This window comes from Arachis hypogaea, chromosome 19 (assembly GCF_003086295.3).
Source record: "Arachis hypogaea cultivar Tifrunner chromosome 19, arahy.Tifrunner.gnm2.J5K5, whole genome shotgun sequence".
Lineage (NCBI taxonomy): Eukaryota > Viridiplantae > Streptophyta > Magnoliopsida > Fabales > Fabaceae > Arachis > Arachis hypogaea.
Window position 1 is genome coordinate 152,126,727 of NC_092054.1, and position 9,167 is coordinate 152,135,893.

Consider the following 9,167-nt stretch of genomic DNA (forward strand, 5'->3'; position numbering starts at 1 on the left):
GTAATTGATTGGAATGGGTTTGATGGGAGTGGGGACCAGATTGAAGGGGATCTCCTTGACCAAATAGGGTGATTTGGTTTAGATTTGGTGAGCAAGTAGTGGAGTAATTAGTAAGGGAGGGGGGATTTTGGGGACCGCACCTAACTTAAGGGAGAGTTGCACCTAACTTCACTTGGTGTAGGGATGCTGGCGCCTAACTCCATGTTCCTTACAATCCACGGCGCCTAACTTGATGCCTTCAATCTTCACAGCGCCTAACTTCATGCCCCCACTCCTTATGGTGCCTAACTTGGATTGAAGACCCTTGACCGGGCACCCAACTTGAGGATTATGGCACCTAACTTTATGCCATTCCCTCACTCATGGTGCCTAACTTGGACATTGGGGCACCTAACTTGGGAGCTCCCGAATGTAATGGGATTTGTCTCCTCAGTTTGGCGCCTAACTTGAGGGCTCCCAAATGCCACAACCATCTCCACGCCTAACTTCAAGTTATGGTGCACCTAACTCCAAGGCTCCCGAAACGAATGCACTTCCAACGCATGGTGTGGCGCCTAACTTGATGGAGCCAAGTTAGGCGCCACCCTTCCTGAATCAAAACGCTCCAGGGTGTCGAAACTCTGGTTTTAGATTCCTGTTCCTGTTCCAAATATGGTGCAAGATTTAAACACACGTAAAACAAAGGAAAACATTAGAAATTCCACGAAAATCAAATAAATAACAAAATCAAAACAATAGAAATCAACTAAGGATACGAAAATATCGGGTTGCCTCCTGACAAGCGCTTCTTTAACATCACTAGCTTGGCGGTTAGTTTTGCTAGTTCAGCAGATAAGCAGACCTTTGGCGATCAATCTAGCCTCCAAGAAGTGCTTCAACCTCTGGCCATTAACTGTAAAATTTCTGTTAGAATTCTCTTCCTGAATCTCCATATGACTATATGGTGAGGCTCTGGTAACCACAAACGGTCCTGACCACCGGGATATCTTAGTTCTCTCCTTATAGAGCTTGACATTCTCATAGGCTAATTATTTGAATTCATCAAGCTCATTCAACTGAAGCATTCTCTTTATTCCTACAGCCTGAGCATCAAAGTTTAGAAACTTAATTGCCTAGTAAGCTTTATGCTCCAGCTCTACTAGCAAGTGACAGGCTTTACCAAAGACCAACTGATAAGGGGATATGCCAATAGGAGTCTTGTAAGCAGTTCGGTATGCCCAGAGAGCATTATCAAGCTTCTTAGACCAGTCTTTCCTTGAGACACTGACGGTCTTCTCCAAAATCCGCTTAAGTTCTCTATTAGAGACCTCAACCTGTCCACTTGTCTAAGGGTAATAGGGGGTTGCCACTTTATGACGGACTCCATACCTCTGCAGAAGTGAGTCCAACTGTCTGTTACAGAAGTGACTTCCACCATCACTAATGAGTGTCCTTGGAACACCAAACCGGCTGAAAATATATCTCTGAAGAAAGATCATCACCACTTTGGCATCATTGGTGGGTAGAGCCACAGCTTCCACCCACTTTGACACATAATCAACTACCACCAAGATATAGTTGTTGGAATATGAGGGTGGAAAAGGTCCCATGAAGTCAATACCACACACATCAAATAACTCAATCTCAAGAATCCCCTGCTGTGGCATCTCATGGTTGGTAGGGAGAGTCTTAGCTCTTTCATATCTGTCACAGTTCTTCACAAATGCTCTTGAATCCCAGAAGAGAGTTGGCCAGTAAAAATCGCTCTAAAGGACCTTTGTAGCTGTTCTTTCACCACCAAAGTGGCCTCTATAGTCAGAACCATGACAGTGCCAAAGAATCTACTGTGTTTCCTCATCTAGGACACATCTCCAGATTATACCATCTGAGCATCTTTTAAAAAGGTATGGCTCCGCCCAAAAGTAGTACTTTGCATCAGTCAGTAGCTTCTTCACTTGTTGTTTACTGTACTCTTTTGGAATGAAATTCATGGATTTGTAATTTGCAATGTCCGCAAACGATGGAGCCTGCTGAATGAGGTACAGTTGCTCATTCGAAAATGTCTCAGTTACAGCTGTGGGTGGTTGCACGCCTGTTTCAGGTTCAATTCTGGAAAGGTGGTCAGCTACTTGATTTTCTGACCCTTTTCTGTCTTTGATCTTAATATCAAACTCCTAAAGGAGTAGCATCCATCTGATTAATCTTGGTTTAGAATCCTGCTTGGTTAGAAGGTACTTCAAAGCAGCATGATCAATATAAACAATAACCTTAGAACCAATTAAATAGGACATAAACTTATCAACAGCATACACAATAGATAATAATTATTTTTCTATAGTTGTGTAATTCTTTTGAGCATCATTTAGCACACGGCTAGCATAGTAAATGACATGTATAAGCTTTCCATGCCTCTGTCCTAAAACAGCTCCTATAGCAAATCACTAGTATCACACATTAATTCAAATGACAAATCCCAGTCAGAGGGAGCTATGATGGGAGCAGAGGTAAGATTTGCTTTTAGAGTTTCAAAAGCATGCAGACATTCAGAGTCAAATACAAAAGGAACATCAGCGACTAAGAGGTTGCTCAATGGTTTAGCAATTTTTGAAAAATCCTTTATAAATCTTCTGTAAAATCCTGCATGACCTAAGAAACTCCGGACTGCCTTAATATTAGATGGTGGTGGTAATTTTTCAATTACCTCCACATTGGCTCTATCAACTTCAATCCCTTTGCTTGAAATTCAATGTCCAAGAACAATGCCTTCTGTAACCATAAAATGACATTTTTCCCAATTTAAAACAAGGTTTGATTCTTGACACCGTTTCAAGACCAGAGATAAATGCTTAAGGCAGGATTCAAAAGAATTACCAAAAATAGAAAAATCATCCATAAATACCTCAATAAACTTTTCAACCATATCAGAAAAAATTGAAAGCATATACCTCTGAAAAGTTGCTGGAACATTACAGAGTCCAAATGGCATTCTCCTGTAAGAAAATACTCCAAAAGGACATGTGAATGGTTTCTTTTCTTGATCTTGAGGGTCCACTGCTTTTCTTGATCTTGAGGGTCCACTGCAATTTGGTTATATCCAGGATATCCATCTAGAAAACAATAAAAGTCATGACCAGCTAACCTCTCAAGCATTTAATCAATGAAAGGCAGGGGGAAGTGATCCTTCCTTGTAGCAGTGTTGAGCCTCCTATAGTCTATGCACATTCTCCATTCTGTGACTGTCCTTGTAGGAATCAGCTCATTCTTATCATTCTTGATCACTGTCATCCCTCCTTTCTTGGGAACTACCTGCACAGGACTCACCCAAGGGTTGTCAGAAATAGGGTATATAATGCCGGCTTCCCATAGTTTCATTACCTCTTTTTGGACCACCTCTTTCATAGTTGGATTAAGTCTCCTTTGTGGTTGCACAACCGTTTTAGCATCATCTTCAAGAAGGATTTTGCGCATACACTTGGTTGGACTAATCCCTTTTAAATTACCAATGGTCCACCCAAGAGCTGTTTTGTGGCTCCTGAGCACTGTAATAAGCACCTCTTCCTCTCTAGGCTTCAAGGAAGAGCTAATAATCACTAGATATAAATCATTTTCACCTAAGAACACATATTTCAGAGAAGGGGGCAAAGGCTTTAGCTCAAGCTTGGAGACTTCTTTCTCCACTTTAGGCGTGTTCACCAAGTTCTTCTGGGGTGGTTAATCATCAATCTCAAGTAATTCATATTCATAAAGAGGATCTAGAATATCATCAAGTACCCCAGCTTCTAGTACCTCTTGAACAAGTGGTTTAACAACATCAACTCTCATACACCCTTCAGAATCATTAAGGTGTTTGAGGGCTTCAAATACATTAAGCACCACCTGTTCTTCATTGACCCTCAGGGTTAATTCACCCTTTTACACTTCAATCAGAGCTCTACCTGTACCTAAAAAGGGTCTTCCAAGAATAATAGAGGACTTTCTATCCTTTTCCATGTCCAATATAACAAAATCAGCAGGAAAAATAAATGGCCCTACTTTCAAAAGTAAATTCTCAACAACACCCACAGAAAATTTAATAGAAAGATCAGCAAGTTGAAGAGAAATACGAGTGGGTTTTACCTCCTCAATTTGGATCTTTTTCATCACTAAAAGTGGCATGATATTGATGCTAGCTCCAAGATCACACAAGGCTCTCTGAATAGTGACATCTTCAATGGTGCAAGGAATTACAAAGCTCCCTGGGTCCTGCATCTTCTCAAGAAGGTTATGTTGAATAATAACACTACACTCCTTTGTTAACACCACTGTCTCCTGTTCCTTCCAATTCCTCTTGTTAGTCAACAGTTCTTTCATGAATTTAGCATAGAGAGGCATTTGCTCAAGGGCCTCAGCAAAAGGAATATTGATCTGTAGCTTCTTGAAGACTTCTAAAAATCTAGAAAATTGCTTGTCCTTGGAAGCCTTCTGAAGTCTCTGAGGATATGGCATTTTAGGCTTGTACTCAGGAGCCTTTGGCAATGTAGGATGAGTGTCAAGAGAGACTAGGAATGGGTTATCTGCACGCCTAGGAAGGACTTGCTCCTCCTCTTCTTTCTTCTCCTGTGGGGCTTCTTTTTCAACTAACTCTTCATTGACCTTAATCTCAGAACCAGCCACTTTACTACTTCTCAATTAAACGGCCTTGTAGTCTTCTCTTGGGTTCACCATTGTATCACCAGGAAATGTACTTGGAGGCCTCTCAGGTATTTGCTTGCTCAACTGGCCTACTTGCACCTCCAAGTTTCTGATGGAAGCTCTAGTTTTCTGTATAAAACTATTTAGTAGTGTTTTCTAATTAGTGTTCTGCTGGGGCTGAGAGTTTGCCTGATGAGGTGGTTGTTGTTGATGAGACTAAAATTGGCGGTTATTTTGATTGTTCTGCTGAAAACCGCCCTGAGAATTATTGTTAAAATTCTGGGATCTCTAAGGTTGCTCTCTCCACCCAAAATTTGGGTGATTTCTCCACCCCTGATTATAGGTCTTAGAGTACGGATCATTATTGGGGTTTCTAGGAGCATTCCCCATGTAATTGACCTGTTCAGTAGAAGATTGAGCATAATCATAATTCTCACCTTGTATAGAGCTACCAATCATGTCATAAGGGGTCTCTTGAGGTGCATTTTGAGTGTTGACAGCTGAAACATGCATCCCACTCAATTGTTGAGTATGTAAATTCATCTGCTGAGACACAATTTTATTCTGAGCAAGAAGAGTATCAAAAGCTTCTACTTCCATGATACCTTTCTTCTGAGGAGTCCCAGAGGTCACAAGATTCCTGTTAGATGAGTATAAATATTGGTTATTAGCAACTAATTCAATAAGCTCAGCGGTCTCCTCTGGTGTCTTCTTCATGTACAGTGAACTACCTGTAGAATTATCCAAACATATTTTGGACATTTTACACAAGCCCTCATAAAAGATATCTAGCTGAGTCCATTTAGAAAACATGTCCGGAGGGCATTGTCTAGTCAGTAACTTGAATCTCTCCCAGGCTTCATAAAGGGTCTCACCATCCTTCTGTCTAAAGGTCTGAACCTCCACGCTTAGCTTAGTCAGCTTTTGTGGTGGGAAAAATTTAGTCAGAAATTCAGTGACCACCTTGTCCTAAGTATCTAGACTCTCCTTGGGTTGAGAATCTAACCACAGCCTTGCTCTATCCCTCACAGCAAATGGGAAGAGCATGAGTTTGTATACCTCAGGATTCACTCCATTGGTCTTCACAGTATCACAAATCTACAGGAAATTAGAAATAAATTGATTTGGGCCTTCATGAGGAAGTCCGTGATACTGACAATTTTGTTGCACAAAAGTGATTAGCTGATGCTTCAGTTCAAAATTGTTTGCAGCTATAGCTGGCACCATAATGCTTTTGCCATAAAGATCTGCATTGGGAGCAGTGTATGAGCCAAGTACTCTTCTAGGTTGCTCATTGTCATTCGGATTTGCCATATTGGCATTCGCAGCATGATTTTGATCCATGGTGGACTCTGCAGCTTCCCGTTCAAGAGTTCCACTCAGATTTTCACTAGCTTTGTAAAGTCTAGATTGTTGCAAACGCCGCCTCAAATTCCTTTCAGGCTCAAGATCAAAATCTACAAGAGGTTCCTTGTCCCTGTTCTTGCTCAAAAACAGACAGAAAACAAGAAAAATGGAATTCTCTATGTTAGAGTGCAGAGAATCCCCAGTGAGGTAACATGTGTAAAGAAATAAAATAAAACACTAAACAATCAACAGAGGGATTTTCGAAAATTATATAAACTACTAAAGCCAGGAAATTTGAAATTTATAGAGAAAATTAAACAAGAAAATTAAAATAAAATTAACTAGGTAACACGAAACTTAATTTAAGAAATTACGGACAAATAATAGCACCAATTTTCAAAAATTGCTAAGTAAAATTAAATAAAATTAAAACTAAAGTGCCTAATCTAAGTAATCAAACAACTAATAGTTGTCAATCATAGTCAATCTCCGGTAACGGCGCTAAAAACTTGGTGTAGAATTTACAATCCCCAAACTAATCGGCAAGTGCACCAGGTCGTACCAAGTAGTACCTCAAGTGAATGATGGTCGATCCCACGAGGATTGATGGATTAAGCAACAATGGTTTAGTGATTTACTTAGTTAGACAAGCAGAAAAGAATGTTGAGTGTTCAAAAAAACATTAACCAGTAAATTCAGGAAATCAAAAAGCAAGCAATAAATAGTTTGTGAAATATATGGGAAAAACAGTTAAGGTTTCAGAGATATCTATCTTCCGGATTAACTTTTCTTACTAACTATTTTAATCATGCAAGATTCAATTCATGGCAAACTATATGTGACTAAACCCTAATTCCTTAGACCTTTTTAGTCTCCTCTAACCTTCATCAATTCTAGTTTATATGCCACAGAAACCCTAATTACCCAAATATAAGAGGATTATATGTCACGTATCCTGTTAAGTCCAGATAATTAGAAATTTAGGAGAAATTATTTTCAAGTTGTTGTTCAAATAAAGAGCTTTTCCAAGTTATACAAGAACTCAATTAGAACAAGGGTCATACTTCTGTTCCACCCAAATTCATAAGATAAAGAACGAAAACAATTCTTGAAATAGAAATCAATACATGAATTAAAATAGAAAACTTATAGTATCAATCCATACAATAGACAAAGCTCCTAACCTTAACAGTGGAGGTTTAGTTGCTCAAGGTTCAGAGAGAAAATCAGGATTCTGAAAAACTGTAAATTGCAGAATGAGAAAGAAGAGAAGAGAAGAAGAGCCTGAAGGGCTGATTCTTTTCCCTTTCATATCTAATCCTAATTAATGTAAAATATATTTTCTAAAACTAAAATAATATCTTTTCCTATTTTTAAATGAATTAAAGTTTAAATCAGAATTAAAAGAGATCTTCGTGGCTTTGCAGTTTAGGCGTGGGGACCATTTTGCTCATTAATGTTGGCGCCTAAGTTGGCAATTGGGGCACCTAACTTGGAGGAGGCAGAATGGTTTGGGCACTTGGTGCGTGTGTTGTGGCGCCTAACTTGGTGAGGGAGTGCGCCTAACTTGATGAAGGCCGAACCAATTATGCGTGTTGTTATCGTGTCTGGCGCCTAACTTGAGAAATCTCAAGTTAGGCGCCACCTTGGCAAAACTCCCTTTAAGATTTCCCTTTGTCCTGGCGCCTAACTTGAGATTTCTCAAGTTAGGCGCCACCTTGGCTGCTTTGGTTCAATGGATATTGCTCATCTTGGCGTCTAACTTGAGAAACCTCAAGTTAGGCGCCACCCTTGCTAAATTGACGGAGAAGAAGTATTAACTATTATATATCGTTGGAAAGCTATGAAAGTTAGCTTTCCAACACCATTAGAAGCACGTCAATTGAACCTCTATAGCTCGAGTTATTCAAGTTATAGTGTAGAGAGGTCATAGTTGACAGCATCATTCGCTTTCTTCTCTTTTTCTACAGAAACTCCATCAAATCCATCCAAATGCTACCTAAAATAAACAGAATTATACACGACTCAAAGTAGCATCTATAGTGGCTAAAAGATAACTAATTCTTGATTAAACTCGACAATTTAAATGCAAATTTATTAGGAAAATATAGGAAAGATGCTCACGCATCAGTAGGTGTCTAGGAAATTCTAAACTTAACTTAAACTTAGCCTTAACACTAAACCTGTCCACCTTTTCTCCGTTCCTCCAACTCTAATAATATTTCACAGACAGTCAAGCAGATAAAGACAAGCACAAGTAGAGTACAAGTTCTGCAGTTAAAAATTATACATTTAGCGTAGCAAGTACATTTAGGCACACCCAGTTAATGCACAAACAAGTAATTTCAAGCAATATGCATATGATGCATGCCTTTCCTATGGCTAATGAGGCTCATCTGTCAGTTATCAAGCCAATCCAACAAGTCCGGTTTGCTAAACCATGGACTGTCCCCCGACGCGCATCCCCAAGAGTCTATGCATAGCTTTTTCTCAAATATATATAAAATTGCTCAATGGGGGTCAACCTTCCCAGGAATTTAGAGTGCCCGGTCACATCTTACGTCATAGGGTCAATAGAGTATCAAGTGTCAATCTGGAACACGTGGTGGCAAGCCACAGTACTTTACTCAGGGAAACTTGTATCTCAGATCAATTGAGTATATAATGCCGAAATAATATTCATAATCATTGTAATCCTTACAAAATCATATCATACATGCCATAATATCATATATACTCCAATTATACTCATTTTCATATTTACTTCACCATTTTTCCTACTTTACTTCACCCCCAAGCTATCTCAATTTCCTATCTCCATCTTATTACTAGAACTCATACTATGATTTGAGACTAAAAGGATGAAAATAGAGGTTTAGAAGTTTAAAATTTGACTTAAAAACAAAATTTATTTTTGTTGGAACAGGGGCCACGCATACGTGTGGGCGTGTAAAAAGGCTTGTTCACATACGCATACTCCCTGCTCACGTACGCGTGGATCCCAGCCCGAAAAGGTTGGTCGCGTTGCGAGCGACTGAACGCGTATGCAAATCCCTGGCCACGCGTATGCTTGGCCACGCGTACGCGTCGGCGTGGAAAAGTCCTTACTCGCGTACGCAAGCTTCTTGCTCGCGTACGCGTGGATCCCAACCCGAAAGGGTTAGTTGGGT

The 9,167-nt window shown here is 39.8% G+C and overlaps 1 non-coding gene across 1 annotated transcript; it reads left to right on the top strand.

Moving 5' to 3' along the window:
- Window positions 1–5,457: 5,457 nt before the first annotated feature.
- Window positions 5,458–5,565, top strand: LOC112782001 (small nucleolar RNA R71). The gene has a single exon (XR_003192746.1). It is a non-coding gene; the product is annotated as a small nucleolar RNA R71 (small nucleolar RNA).
- The last annotated feature ends 3,602 nt before the right edge of the window (window positions 5,566–9,167 follow it).